Genomic DNA, 16,335 nt, shown 5'->3' with positions numbered 1-16,335 from the left:
GCTTCTAATAAAAAACATAATTTATGCTTTTGAAAAGACGAAGTTAAAGAATTGATTTTTAAGTTTTCAAATTGCTTTTTAAATATAGCTTAGGAGCTGTTTAAATTGATTTGATTAATTCGAATTGATGTTTAGATATTTTAACCCCCCAAATAGGGCATTACGGTAGACAGTATGTCCTTATGTTATATGTTTGGTTTAAGTACCAAAACATACGGAAATAGCGGTTATACAAAAAAAGTCGGGGTTCAAACTCCTGGTCTAAGGGTTAAAAATAGCACGCTTAATAATTAGGGCCTACCAATAAATCACGTGATGTTTTTTGAACATGTTCTGCCATTTTCTTTTGCACCGCTTGGTGATACGTAGTGAGGTTTAAGACTAACATGTCCGTAACGTTCCTTAAAGAAAATATTGGAGGCCTTCTTTGCTTGATGCTTTCGGCGGGAATCTAACAAAAGACCATTCGCCCACTTCAATTCTTCTTTCGTAGTATATTTTTTTGCATTAGCCCACAACTGATTAAATTATTTCTGGGTCAAACTAGGTTTTTTCCTTTTTATACTCTGCAAATAGATCTTTATACAGATCACCAACTTTAGACGTTTGTTTTAATGCAAAAATACGAAGTATCAGTTTACGCGCGTAGAACGTATAACTACGGTATAACAATATAACTATAGCTGGCGACTAGTAAGCCGAGCCTAGGTGAGTCTAGGTAAAACTACACGCCGCTTTTCAGTTTAGAAATCGTGCAATTGACCCAAACATACACTCTACACTTCGTTTCCCCATATGTTATTTTTTCAGAACCTCCTCCCCCCCTACCAGCCCCACGTGATTAATGGCGGCCCCTTACTGCAAATGTAAATTATATGCAACTATATTTTAGGGCCGAAGAACATTCAATTAATTAGAGAAACACAAACAGGCAGGATATTGTTTGTGTCATGATAATTAACGACCAAACAATTAATTGAATAGCAATTATAATCTTAATTAACGTGTTCTAATTAAATTTTTGATTGAATGATTAATAAAAGATTTAAGCAAAATTTGCTCTCTTTTTAAGCTGAATTAAATAAGCTTGCAATAAAATATAGCCATCGTTATATTAATTATGTTGGCTGGAATGATTTATTTTTGAAAATATTGTTATTTGATATTATGTATATATTTGTGTATACTAGCTGTACCCTGCACCCGTTTTCTGTCGTAGAGCGATGTTATACATGATAGTTATTATATATATTATCTCTAATCATTTATTACCAATTAGAACAATGTGATTGAACCAACAAGGTTTCATACAGTGTCGGTTCCATTTATAATGAAATTTTATCCCGATATCAATCACGACATTAAAAAAATAAGTATATGTATTATATATGGTATTAAAACGGTCCCTACGTACAAAGCGACATGTCGAAAATAGATTTTCAGGAGAGCGTAATGAATGCTTGAATCTCTCTAGAAATTCATCTATTCACTTTATATATATATTATATATTTAGAGGATATTTCAAGTTTATGATTCTATTAACCATTGATAAATTTATACATGTTTTCATGAAACAATAGATATATGACTCTTTCTACACTATAAATTTAATACAACCGTGACGATCAAATCTAAGTTAACCGTTTATACGTAGGAGATATCAAAATAATAACAACTAGTTACTAAAGAGCGAAACTTCCCTGTCACAGGTCTCTGACTTACTAGGGAGGCCTCAATCTGAATTCTATTGTACATATAGCTAAACAAATAAAGAAATTTGAATTTGAATTTTCAAACGTGTAATTATGTTACTATAATGAAAAGTACGACTTGAATGTTGTAAGATTTTTACCCTTTAAAGTAAAAAATATACTTCTGTAGACATATCTCTTTATACGTGGTTATTTTTTATAAGAGTACTACTGCTGTAGAGGAATGTAAATAACGACATGTACTGAATTTAAATAGTAAGCAGAATGATTTTTATGAATAAAATAACATTTTTAACTATATAGAAAACGTTTAGTTTTCAATAATCATCAAAAATTAGATATTTTTAAATATTAAATTAAATAGGAACTTTAAATCGAAAATTTCGGTGCATTTAATGCTTCACAATAAACTATTAGTTAGTAAGGTAGTTAAAAAGAGATTGAAAACACTATTATATGATTTTAACTATCTGAAGATAGTAACTAATCTATCCCTCTGGCTATCATCACAGCTTATTTATTATTTAATTTATAAACTACTTATTTATTATTATTGTTTTAACATAAAAATCAATAGTTAAATGACTTAGTGTCTATCTTATTAATATTCTTCGTCATCACCATGGACATCCTTAGTATTAAGGTTTTTATAAAATTCATGATAATTTTGTTGAATTATTATTGTATCACACAAAGTAATCATGTCCTTATACTTTGCTTCAGTTATCGCAATTGGTTGTTTGTATAACTTCTTCAGTATCTTTTGCTCTTGTGTATTTTAAATTGTAGTGAAATCTTTAAAAAAATATTTAAAAAGATCTAAAACGTCTGGACAGCTCCCTTGAATTTTAGCTTCCCTTTTTTATTCTAAATATTTTTCTCAGAGTTCGTATCTTTTAACCAGTATTTAGTATGTAACCATTCTTTGAAATCTAAAATTAAATCTTGATCCACTTCTACGACTGTATAGGGTGAGCCGTTCAGCACAACGAAAAAGCTTTATACCATTCATCAGGTATAAATGATTTTGTTTTGTACTGATATTTCTATAAGCGCATAAACGCTATCTGCCTCGTTTTGAGTATGTCCCTTTTGAAAGAAATTATGGCACAAGCCATATATCTTAAATTTATTGCTTACAAACAAGTACATAAATACAATACGATTGCGATTCTGGCCTGCGCGGTTGTCGGACCAGAGTCTAAAATCTTTAACACCGGCTTCAACCTTTATATAACCTATATTTATTAGCGCCGCGTTTAGCAATTTTTTCGTCCCACATGTAACAAAAAAGAAGCTGATTGTTCCGGCACCAAAAATGGTAAAATTATATACGGATTTTTTTTATAATAAAGGGCACTGATGTTAGCATGTGGTGGGGTTTTATTAATTTCTGAAATCAAACATTGCTGAACAAATTTTTTTTGGATTCGATTGAACTTTTATTTTATCAACGTTTTTCATCTCTCTGGCTAGTTTTTTCTCACTATCCAATGGTGAGGTAGTGTTTCTGATCCTTTTCATACTGACCAATGTTTAACTGTTGATTGACGATATCTTTACCTTACCTTTTACCTTACGGATATTGCTTTATCTTTAGATATTTGTTGCTCATTACACCAGACGATATACAATTCGAACATTTTTTTAAAGTCTATTCACGCTCTAATTTATGTTTATTAAAATCTTTTCGAATATACCTACTGACTAATGAGTTAACATGTCTAATTACAGATTCCATCATTAAGGCATTTAATAGTAGGATGATTTTGGTGACAACCTCTCAACTCTTTAGGGCAGATACCCATGTCTGGATCATACTTATCGATAACAGATTGTTAAAAGTCTTGCTTACTGAAAGTGTATTTTTGAACATCGTTTTACTAACCAACATATTTATTTTGTTCTTGGCATCAGATAAAAGTGTCATAAAAATTGTCTTTAAAAACATTTAGTCTTCTAGAATGCTGGCTTTTCTTTATATAATTCGCATTAAAATACCACTGATGATAATGATCCCCTAGATTCCAAAATAAATCGAATAAATTTTGACGTGCTAGTACACTGAAATGATTCAGAATCGAATAATGTAGTATTTTAACAGTTAGCAATATCCACTATTAATTTTGATCTATTGTTACTCATGTTCCACGGTAATATTGTAATATTATTAACGTAAAATAACTATAATACACAACACCTAACTGTATTATAATATTATTCAAATGCCTTTGTTTTACTAGAGAAACTTCCGTAAATGAAGTTAAGTTGGACAAGACCCCCGCTCGCGTCGAATGGCGCGCTTTTGAAATCGTTACAAAGGTCGACGACGATTTACATATACATGTAAAGGTGTTCATAAACATAAACATTATTTGATACCAACCTACTTGTTTTTTTATACGATTAGTTCATCTGTAAACCTAAAAATATTTTGAAGAAAAAAAACTAAGATAAACACGTAGGGACCGTCGATATATCTTACAGTAGCTTATTGACGATTACTATTTCTGACAACTTAAGAATATTTCTTAGCAAAAGATCACATAGAACTCAATCGAATAATACTTTTGGCCAGCTTCGTGGGTTAATACTAAATGCATATGGTATAACCCAGAAGTCTTGGGTTCGCATTGAAGCAGACGACCTAAATAAAGGTCAATAGACAGGTGCAAATCCACGCCACATTATCACGGGCCTAAAATACGCATGTAGAATGTCAAATATTAAAAACAAATATAATTAATATCCTCGTACCGAACGGAGTGATATGCAATGAGGGTTTAATATGTTCACACAGTCAAATATTTCTTGTGGGAAAGGAATGAATTTCTGTGGGAATTCCGTTTGGTGGTAATGACACGTGCCACGGCGTGTAGGGGAGATTAAACACTTATTTGTGTTGGGGAAAACGTGAATAATTATAGTGTAAATGTTTTTTTAGGTGAAGCGTAGCGGAGTCAGGACTGAAAAATGTGTTCCTTAAACGATCAAAACTGGCAAAAATCACAGTTTATGTTTGAATATTCAGAAATTATAAGAACAAGATGATAATAAAAACTATCAGGTTTGAAATTGAATAGGCAAACGGGCAAAACGTTCTGCTGATGTCTTGTGATACCGCCGCCCATGGACTCTCTCAAAGCCAGAGGTTTCACAAAAGCGTTGCGGGACTTTTAAGAATTGGTATCTTCTTTTTTTGAACGACCTCAAATCGTAGAAGATTGGAACATAAAGTTAGTCACATACCTAGTCAAAAATTTATTTACGCATTATTTGTTATTACTTATTAATTAACATTTATTACTAATGGCATACTAATAATAATTACAATTACTTTAACAAAAACTAGAAATTAAAATGCAAAAAAAGAAACAAATCCATAACTAAACGTCCACCAAGACTTCCAAACTGGATCAATTTAATAAATTAATTTTAATTGCGTCATACAAGTCTTGTATTGGCTCCCATCGGCTTATTTTTATTATATTAGACAATATAATATTATATATATATCAACAAACCAGTGATAATCAATGTAAATTAACCACACCGGAAAGATATATCTGAAAAAGTCAATAATGTCGTTGAGTAATTACTCGTATTAACGATGCCGTGTTATTAACATTGTAATACTAAATTCTCAATTGACACAGGTGACATTATTTGCTTCATTTGCTATCTTTGACCAAGGTCGTTTCCCGTGGGAACGCGTCACTTACCCGTGGGAACGGTCGAGTTGTGGGAAAATTATAAATTTTTGTGGTGACAAAGTGGACACTACTCGACACATTTTGTTAGGTATTTCATTATAATACAGTAAGTATTGTTGTGTGTATTGTTTTTCTACTAATGAATTATTCTTATCTGGACTAAGATAAGATTATAAATAAAAATTACAAGTGATAAAATAGCGGGTTGGATAAAGAGGAAATGGATTTAATTTTGTAGTTAATATTTTCTATAACAAATTACAAGGTGAAAATTTCCACTTAAGCTGTCACGGGCAAACATTCACATTCGCGTATTTACGTTGGAATTGGGTGTCACGCTATTATCCGTACCTTGCAGTGACGTATTCATTAACATGCACCACTTTTAAATATTATATCGTCATATCTTTTAATTGAAAATTATTATGAAAAGATCTCATAGTTAGGTCTTCTCAAGTTTGTAGTGTGAGAATGTGAAATGTGCTAAAAGGAATGGCAAAACCCGGCATCTCTTCAACTTATACCAACTCATAATACTTTAAAAATTTCGGATTTACCCCATAAATAGTTAAAAAGCTAATTTCCTACCATCTTTGAGTGTCTAACTAACTACTATAAATAATAACTATAAATAATAATACTTAACTGTTATTCATGTGTCAATTTCTTTTATTGTTACACGTACCGAATCGAGATGAATACGAAACCGAGTCGACTGTGTCGCTACATATTCTATAATATTGTTGTTCAGTAGTATTATTCCCTTACTGAACTTGATCATTATTTTGGTTTTCTTGGCAAACATTCTAAAACCGACAATCCTGCTTTCCGAGTCTAGTTCTGTGGCCATCCTCCGTTTGGTCTGCAAACCTTATGTCAATATTTCACCGTTTATTGTTAGTCCATATTTATTTCAACTTAAGAATTTTTCTTTTAATATTAAATTAGAATTAAAAATACCATATTTTATATTTTTAAAAGCCACCTACACAACAAAATAATTTACAAATTTAGACGTAATACACTGTACTTCGAACGTTATTGTTTCTCAAACATGTACAACGTAAAACAAGTAACTTCATTATCCGGTTCATTTATTTATACAACCGCCAGCACCTACCGTAGCAAACTTTACTTCGTATAACATTATAATTCATTTATTATCTAAGTTATACAGCGGTGCACTGAATTTCTGTTTTAATTATCAACACTGAATAAATACTGAGCGCGGTCTCCGTCTCTAGAGTTTTTATGATTTCATCTTCGTAGAATTTGGACAAAAATTTGCCCTCCCTTTAAAGCTTTGATTGAAGTTATTAACAGAGAATCAATGAGAATCGTATATGAGCGTAGGCAAACGTATTTTTTGTAGCAAGATTATTGACCCTAAGAATTAGATTCTAGTTTTGGAAATTTGCAATATACATAAAAACTAATTAAGGTTTTTAGTTCTATATGCGCCTTAATATCTGTTGTATTCCCAGGGGGAATCAAATATAGCAAAGAAAAACAACTTAAATTATTTTTATTTGCAAACTCGACCTTTTTAAATAAATTTTAATCTGCCATCTCCAGACAAACTAAAGACATTATTTTCTGGCCGCAAGGGAGTTCACCAAATATTTCTCTTATAAGTCTAAAAGTGTTGGTTATCATTCAGATAAGGAATTTAATAAGAATATCCACAAAATCAATTCCATTATTGATTTTTATATCTCTAAGAAGTGTTTGGTAAGAAAAGTAATAAAATTAGTTTAAATCAATTTACATTTTTTTTATATTAAACATTTACTAATACATAGTATTAAATTAATTAACTTTAATTTATTTTTATTATTTTTGCACCCCACGCCAATCATTTTGATACGGTTTATAAAAAAATACAAATATTTGTAAATGTATAATAGCATCAAAATTCTCACACAAAAATAGTTCTCAGGGGTAAACATTTTGTCCAAAGTTTTTCTGGGATTCCGTTGTGGTTCACACGTAGGGGTCTTTCTGATCTCGTGTGACCGCGGTGTGCGCACGCGCCGACTTTCAAGAACTGTTCAACCGACTTCAATCGTTCATAACAATTGGTTACTTAAACGTGTGTAATCAATATTAACTATTGCAACATTTTTTTAAAGCGGATTTTTGAGTGTCTGTTCTGTTAGAAATGTCTGATTTATGTTATTTCTTTAGATTACACGACAATACTATTATATACACTTCTACAAAAGACATATAACAAACAAATTAAATATAAAATTAGTAACATGACTGGTGTTTTAAAATAAGTTTTTAATAATGCAAAAAGAGATTAATATATTAATGATATAAAGACACAGAGGGAATAAGCATTATTTATATTATTTTATATCTAATTTTGTGTAACCGATAATACATATTTAATAATTTAATTTATGATAAATAGACAGTTGAAGCTTTTATTAGGGTAGATTTGAGCACATTATCAGTTAGTTCTCACGCAGTCAAGGCCGTTCCCACGGAACTTTTACGATCGAACGGGTATGTTTTTATATTTATTTTTTACCCAACTTGTTAAACGGCTTGTAGTCACTTAGAACAACTACTTTTGACGACGATGAGAGTCACTTTTGAAAACTAAAAAGTGTAGGACGTATTATTGAGTTTATAATGGTAGGTAGGAATCAGCATATACATGTTTCTTTAAGTAAGTAAAACGAAGTTTGTGCTTTGTTAACCATTATTAGTTGTGTTGCAATCAAAATTAGTCCTATTCTTTGTAATTTTTAACAACGTCTTGTTCGAGTCTACATTACTAGCATAGTATATAGCATTGAAATGTGCATACAACTGTATTGTATAAAATATACTGTGTTTAGATTTTTTTGTAAAGTTAAATGACGGTTACATACAATTCACACGATTTTATTTCACGTGTGAATTCTTAGGGGTGAGAATATGCGCACGCGTCAAGTTGTTAGTGATCCTTCCCCTATTATAATCTATGGTCGTATTATACTTCTCAGCTTATTAGATAATTGTAGTCTCTAAGTTTACCACAAATAACGGTCGGTAGCCATTGATACACAATTTCAATTAAAAAATAATAAGAGACCGATTACATACCTTGTTGATTCAACTCAATTAGGCGAAAAAAGGCTCAGGGATAAGGGAACAAAAATACAGCATTAATTAAAGGTAAGATTGATAATATTATATATACTTTGCATTTATATACTAACGATATAAAAAAGTAAGTAAAAACAAACATGGCGATCGGTCGAGTCAAAAATTATACATTAACCTCGAGAAAATTTATGAAAACAGTATGTGTTACGTACTGAATACAACAAAATAAATCCTAATATTCGTATAAAAGCATAAAAAACATGCTTATGTGTTTTTATTTTATTTTATTTAAATACTATTTGCCTTTTATTCCTTGAAACATTCATCCAAACACACTTCATACAAAAATATTTTTTTTCAAGGATGTGTTATGAGACCTCTGGGACACATTCTTCCAAAATTTTATTCAAACCAAAATTAACGAGAAGAGTGCTGATCAAATCAAATTTATTAACACTTAAGTTTTTATGTAAACATTCTTACTTCCCCCAGATATGTTAGTTGACGGTTACATTTCACACGACTCCTGGGTTCACACACTAACCGTGTGACTCGGTAGGGTGGGAACCTGCGCACGTGTCGCAAAGTAGTTGGCCATATTCTGTTAAGCCGATAGCTATTTTCAATAAGTTCCAGGAATAGACTCTCCAGCAAAGTTCCCCTTTTTAAAAGTTTTTGGTTGCAATCTTGGAATTACACACCTTACCTCAGTATTGATATCACTTTTGAAGTAAGCTGAGTAATGTCAACATTCTTCGTGCGTATCTTGAATTTTTTTTTGTAATGCTTCTACTACTTCTTCCTGGACAAAACATAAATTTAAGTTTTTCTTAATGTATCCACTTCGGCCATGAAATGACGTACAGACCTAAGGTATAGATAAATAAGAAAGAAGGTATAGATGGAATCCCGAAGAACACATCTATTTGAATTAGTGAACAAAGATACAGACATAAACATGACTCATGGACTTTGAAAAAGTATACTTCACACTTGGTATAATTTCAAATATATATTACATACATTATTTCATTCATGATACAGCGACATATAAAATAACAAAAATAAAACTGCTTTGCAAAAAAAAAGTGTGGGCCTCAGATTTCTGTATCTGTTTCATGATCATTTGTCAATCTAATAGAGACTAGGTGAATAGCCTTCTGTGCCTGACACACGCCGTCAGTTTTTTTGGTCTAAGGCAAGCCAGTTTCGTCAGGATATTTTCCTTCACCGTTCAAGCGAGTGGTTAACGCCGAGAATCGAATCTACGGATAAGAGTCGTACGTTACAGCCACTACGCCAACAGTCCTCTGTCAAGTAATGACACAGTTTACTAAACCCTATATATATTAATGAACCAGTGTTTTGTGTACAATTGGTAGCGCCTCAGTCCTACGTTAACAAACAGCCCGAGCTGAGCTGCCAAAGCCCTTCAGGCCAACAGACCAACAACTCGATACCATTTCTAAAGAAAAAAAGAATGGAGGTGCCGGTGGTTCTTGCCTTGCCCTATAAATAAGGAATTATCAATATTCTTTTATTACCTAACACTTATAAAGTAACCAACAGGCTACAAAAGATATATGAAAAATTCAATGTAAAATAAAAGTACAAATGTAAAGATCAAAAGTGAATTATAATTGTAGTCGTTACAATTCGTTACGGTTCACACGGAGCGGACGAGTCTCGTGTGAATTCTAGAGGGTGAGAACCTGCGCACGCGCTTGTTAATGTATTTGTTCCTTTTCAATTTGATCTGACTTATTGTGCACTGTTATAATCCGTTAATTTCCTTTTAATTTTAAATGTGATATGATGTGAATGTAAGGTTTAATTATGATTATATTATTATACTGAATAGAGAGATTTTTTATAAATATTTGGTAACTGTCACTTTTGAGAAACACATAAGTGTCTTTCGATCTTGTTGCACATTATCAAATACCGCCCTGGAATCTTCGAGAGAAGCGCTATATGCCACACCAGACAGAAGGCTCTCGCTATATCCAAACTAAGCGCTACCGCCTCCCCCTTGGATTCAATTGCCTCGGAAAATCTATATTTAAGGTATACACTATACAAAAAGGGTGGCTAATCACCTGGTGGCTCTTTAGATACCTCAGGAGGTTTCCATTAATAGTATACAGACGAAGGCTTCAGAGCTTTAGCTAGTAATCAGAAGCTTTTTTTTAACAATTGTGGCCTTTCGTAGAATAATTTCCCTAGAGCATGGTAATTGCCCTAAAGTAAATGTAATTAGAAACTACCCTCGGTTAAAGTGACGTCTCTTACCCTATTAACAATGTAATTTACTTCGTTTTGGGAATCCCCAAGTCTCACGAGATCTCTAGAACTTGTACAGGAAATGGGTTCTGTGGGAGAGAATAACTAAGTATATGTAGCCATTACAATGGCGATAGTGTACTTGCACGTAAATTAAGTTATCTTTTATGCATAGTTAAATAAGAGAATAGCATTAAAATTATTATTTTCTACAGAAAATTATGAAGGTAGGATGATATTTTTTTTAGGGAATCCAAACTCGCTGCAGATTGTAGATGTCGCTACAAAATTAGTAATTTGTTAGTCATATATTCAGTTTACAAAAATATGTAAACTAAACTGCAATACTACAGTAAATAAAGAATTTAAATTCAGTTTAATGTCAAGGTTTATTTATTGATTTGTTATATTTATTTATTAACACGAACATTTAACGAATTGTATTACAATATAAAAATTGAACATAATTAATTGAAAAGGAGGACAATTGGCGGTCTTATCGCTTTTGAGTGATCTCTTCAAGACAACCACTACGAGAAAAACAATGTATTAAATGAGATAAGGTAGGCAAGATGTTTTTCAGTATCAGTATATTAAATAACAAATATGATTTTTAACTTTCTACGAAATTCACTAAACATGTTGAAATAAATTGTAAAATAAATTATAAATTAAATAACACATGGCCCAATTAATTTTAAGTTATGGGATATTTGTTTTTATTTCTGTCATTGTATATTTCGCCTGTTCCGTGGCTCAATAGTTAAGTGCATTTAACATTAGGGTGATAAGTGAAGGCACGCGATATCTCAGCAATTATAGGTCGGTCGCACATCATTATTATCAACCGGTTAAGCTTCGGTCATGTGACACTAAATACATGGGGTTAGGAATAATTGCCATTTATTGCCATTATGAGTGTTAAATTAAAACGTCTAGACATCTCTCTGCTTAGATACGCATACTTTAAAAACCTTGTTTGATTCATAGATTCAGCCGTTTTTAAACTCTGCTACTTAAACCTTAACGTATACTAAGTACCGAGGATCGAAGTAATAAATTTGATTATTTAATAATTTTAGGACATTTAATATTGGTAACTTGAAAAAAAATATAAGGACCAATATTATTTAGCACTAACGTACTTAATGTCTTCCGTACTGACTTCCACACACTGTATTTGGGAGGCACAATTTGCGTCCTCGAATACATTTCACGCTTCAAAATCTGTAGAGAAGCCTACTTTAGCTGACAGAGTAATAACAACCTTATTCCCAATGTCATAAAGTATAATTTTATATGAATTCGTCAGATAAAAATGCGTACATTCAGTGAGAAATTTCATTTGAGACGATTTCGCGATTTTCTCTCTTATCCCTAAGGACACGACGTTGATTTATCTCAAATATTCCTTTTCCTTTGAAATTTTGTGTTGCCTTAGATATATAGAAAATTTATTGAAATTATTCTTTTTGTTTAGGTGTTTTTTGAAGTGAATGATTTCTATCAAGCTTTAATTTAAAAGAAAAGAGAGATGGGCATATATTCTTAGCCTAAGCTTAGTCAAAGTCTCGTCAAACTTAATGCTGACTCTGTATCTTACACTAAGTCGGTCTGAGGTCATGATATAATTCCACTGCAGATGGAACGAGTCATTGTGTCAGTGAATTCAATATAGGTATTATTGAAACATCTTGTTAGATGAATAAACTATGTGATCGTCAAGTCAATCGAAACTTCAATCGTCAAATCCCTGTGATGCAGAGGAGGCATCTAGAACCATCGCGGACCAGTGTTTCCCAACTTTTTTTTGTGCCATGCCAAGCTTTCTAAAGTTCTTAGGTTGTTCTTAACATAATTTTTAACATTAAAAAAATAGAATATGTTTCAGGAAGCGATCAAAAGTAAGTTAATTTTCAAAACATATGTAAAACTGAAATTCAATTAACAAATAATTTTAATAAAGATGTTTCCATATTAATTTATTAAGATCGTTGCGCGTGATGCTGAACAGAGATTTTATATCAGCCACACTCTCAAGTATCCACGTTGTGTTATATCCAGCCGATTTCTTTTACTCCCTTGATAATCACATTGCCCCTTGTGGTCCATGTGCCCCACGTTGGGAAACATTGCATTAGGCCATATAAGATTAGAGTGCCACTGAATTATTACTATTGCATATACGTTTATGATGTTTGGTGTACTACTGTAAATAGATGTACGATATGAACATCTGTGCCTGTGGTTAGTTGCAGTGACACTCACTCCGCTGGCTGTATTGTATCTAAATCTAAGTTAACTAACCTTTAATATAATTTTAAAATTTGTATGCATTTCTGGTTCTTTGTTCTTATTATAGACAAGTAGGTAGCCTTCTATATCTGCCACAATTCGTAGATTTTTAGGTTTAAAGACAGGTCACACAATATTTGCCATATCAAGACAGTAGGAGTACGTGTTGCGCGTATAGAGGGAATCTATTGATACATAGCCGGGATTAGAAACACGACCTTAGGGCCAACACAGCTCCAAATTACTCTTTTATTTTTCGAAAAAATAAAAAAACAGTATGGAAGCTTCATCGGCCGAGTGTTTTTTAAGAAAAGTTCAGCGATACTATTTAAGTCTTTATTTCCGGCCTTGCAGTATTTCATTGTCCATTTAATGACATCCCAAAGTACACTTTGCAACCCAAACTACAACAATAACTCAAACAGGCTTTGTGAATAATGCACCATTGAAAATATTTGATATAATAATTGACGTTGACCATAATACCGTGGACGCAGAGTTGAAATTTCTATTGTGTTTTGCTTTCCAATAGTTTCTCAATTTTGTCAACTATTTGACGCATAGATCTCCTGGGTGCAATCTTATGCTAGGCTCAAATAGGTTAGTGATAAACTTTACTATAGATCAATTTTATTAATGCCAACAACATATGCTATATTGGGTTGAGGGTAGTGGAAAACTAGACACGGAAGGTGATTGCCGTGTATTGAACGCTTTTGAATTATAAAGCGTTCCATTGTTATAACTTTGTGAGGTTGACTTTTCTTTTTATTAATTTATTATTTATATATTATTAATTTTGGGTGTAGTTTATATTTCTTCACATTAGGTGTCCAATTATCGGATAATTTTTCCACTAAGGTTCATTCATAGAATATCTGTATTATATTCTGTATAAGTCGTGCATTGAGTGTTAGTTAGGCGTAAATTTTTCGCAAAGAAAAAAAATTCAATTTTTCCCGCCGACAAAGCGGCCGCCCTGGGCGGAATCCTTTGATTTATCCTCAAATTGCTACCCCCTTTGTGTTGCTCATCCTCCATTAACAATGTTCCTACATTTTAGACATCGTTAGTATCGCTAACCCCTTTTTATTAACTTCAATTAAGGGTATAAATTCGAGTTTGAACATTATAAGGATTATCAACGTAAATCAATATAGGATTATATAAATTAAATAACATTATCTCTTTCTCTTCAATCGGCAGTTTATGTCTGACCATTCTCACGTCGTGGTCAGCCCATAATATTATAACAATTTAGTTTAAAAAACTAAATCTACTTTTATTATGCTATTCTGTTATGTAGAGGTGGTAAGGTGGTATAAAAATAAAAGTATGTTTTTCATATTTTGAAACCTACTCAATCGATTAAAGAATAATTGCAATCGCATAGACGAGCCAAATCACCGGCATATTTTTTCATATTCAATAAATTATGAGATCCTTTTAATACAAAAATCTTCAAACTCAATCCGAATAATCCGAGTCGTCAAAACGTCTTGACTCTGAAAAAGAGATGAAATAAAAGTAAATTCATAAGGGTTGTACCAAGAACTTTCATGATTATTCAATCTAAACCGTTTCAACCCTTTTTGCGTCTTGAACGATAAAAATCTAAAACTATTAGTACCGATTTAATCTCATAGTCAATTCTCAGTAATCACCATCAATAAATATACCACAGCCTAAACTCTGAACATAGACTATAGTTATTAATTTACTTGAATATAGAAAGCATAGACTCACTTTTCAAACAGGACATTCTCGTGCAGTACTCGACGCGATCAGCTCCACAGACACATCGATTGCATTCTACAGAGTAAGATGTGAATGGTTTGCAATTGACTGAGCCATCTGAAGAAGACAAGTCATAACATTGAGGCTTCCTTCTGTACTTGCTACTAGGTTTTCCCATTACATTGGCAGAATTCATTTTCCGAAAGGAAAAGCATGTTCCACATTAGTGTATTGGCTTAGTACTGTAAGGCTACTTAGTAATGTTCTTTTCAATGTTTTTTGCCATATACAGTATGAGAACAAAACATTCTCCTCAAACCAAAATTTATTACGTGACGCGCGTGTTTCACAGCAACACAAGACCCATATTCTCATATCCGCTATGTTGGAATCTACAATATTCTGTTGAGTTTTAACAAAACCTACTGTGACGTCATGTTCCCAAGTTAACTAAAGACAATATTATTTTATTCTTATACTTTCTATCGTATAAACAGAAAAGAAAAAACTGTACTCACTTTTTCTCCAAAATAGTAGCATATCATCATCTAAGTACTTTGTCTGTATAGTAGCACAGAATAGCTAAAATTAAAGATTTATTGGTAATTGGTGTCTATGTAGTTTTTATTATTAAATTATCGAAAACTAAGTGATAAAGGGGCTTTTAGTTAATGTTTTCCACCCATATCACCTCGACTTTTATCGTTCCCCAGCTGAAGGTTTTTAATGCAGTTTTTGTCGCGCACCACAACTATATGGAACCGGCTGCCCACTGAAGTATTTCGAACCATTTCGACTTAGGGTCCTTCCAGAAAAGAGTGTAGCAATTAAAAGGCCAATAACGCACTCACGAGCCCTCTGACATTGAATATCCATAGGCGGCGGTATCACTTAACATCAGGTAAGTAGAACAGGATATTTTTCTATAAAAAAAGGTAGGTAGGCTTGTATAATATTGATGATTGTGTCTTCCTAGCACCATATTTTACTTTGATCGTATTGAAATAAATTGTCTAATCGGTAAAGTAATGAAAAGTATATTCCTTACAAAATAGCAGAATTATATATTAATAAAGAAAATTTATGAAATCCATATTTTATCAGTACCGGAACTGGAAGTCATAATTATTAATTCGATTCATATATAAAAAATACAAATACGTTTTGTAATACTCCCGTAGATATGCGACTGTTTAAATATAAAAATGTGAAGCCAAGATTTCATTGTTCACGGTACTCACAGTTAAAACAAGTAAAGCACTCCACATCTCAACGTGAAATAAAACTAAAATCAATTATGTAACGCCATTGTTCGCTTGTAGATTTAATCAGTTACCGCAGAATAGTCCTTTGTTATTGCTGTGCGTGGGTTTTACAAATTTTATTGGCTTTTAAAATATTAATATTTTCTTTTATCGAGGTTTTACTGTTATTAATTATGGGTTCGTTATATACATTTCGTGTTCAATATAAATACAGTATATAGTAGACG

General features: G+C 32.1%; 1 long non-coding RNA gene across 1 annotated transcript; it reads right to left on the bottom strand.

The window, feature by feature from the left end:
- Positions 1–13,714: 13,714 nt before the first annotated feature.
- On the bottom strand, positions 13,715–16,235 carry LOC123713959. The gene is made up of 4 exons (XR_006754250.1): positions 16,085–16,235; positions 15,362–15,425; positions 14,853–14,960; positions 13,715–14,611 (listed from the first exon to the last, which is right to left on the bottom strand). It is a non-coding gene; the product is annotated as an uncharacterized LOC123713959 (long non-coding RNA).
- Positions 16,236–16,335: the final 100 nt, after the last annotated feature.

Source organism: Pieris brassicae, chromosome 1, assembly GCF_905147105.1.
Source record: "Pieris brassicae chromosome 1, ilPieBrab1.1, whole genome shotgun sequence".
Lineage (NCBI taxonomy): Eukaryota > Metazoa > Arthropoda > Insecta > Lepidoptera > Pieridae > Pieris > Pieris brassicae.
The sequence above is the reverse complement of the archived record's forward strand: the minus strand, read 5'-3'. Positions and strand labels throughout refer to the sequence as shown.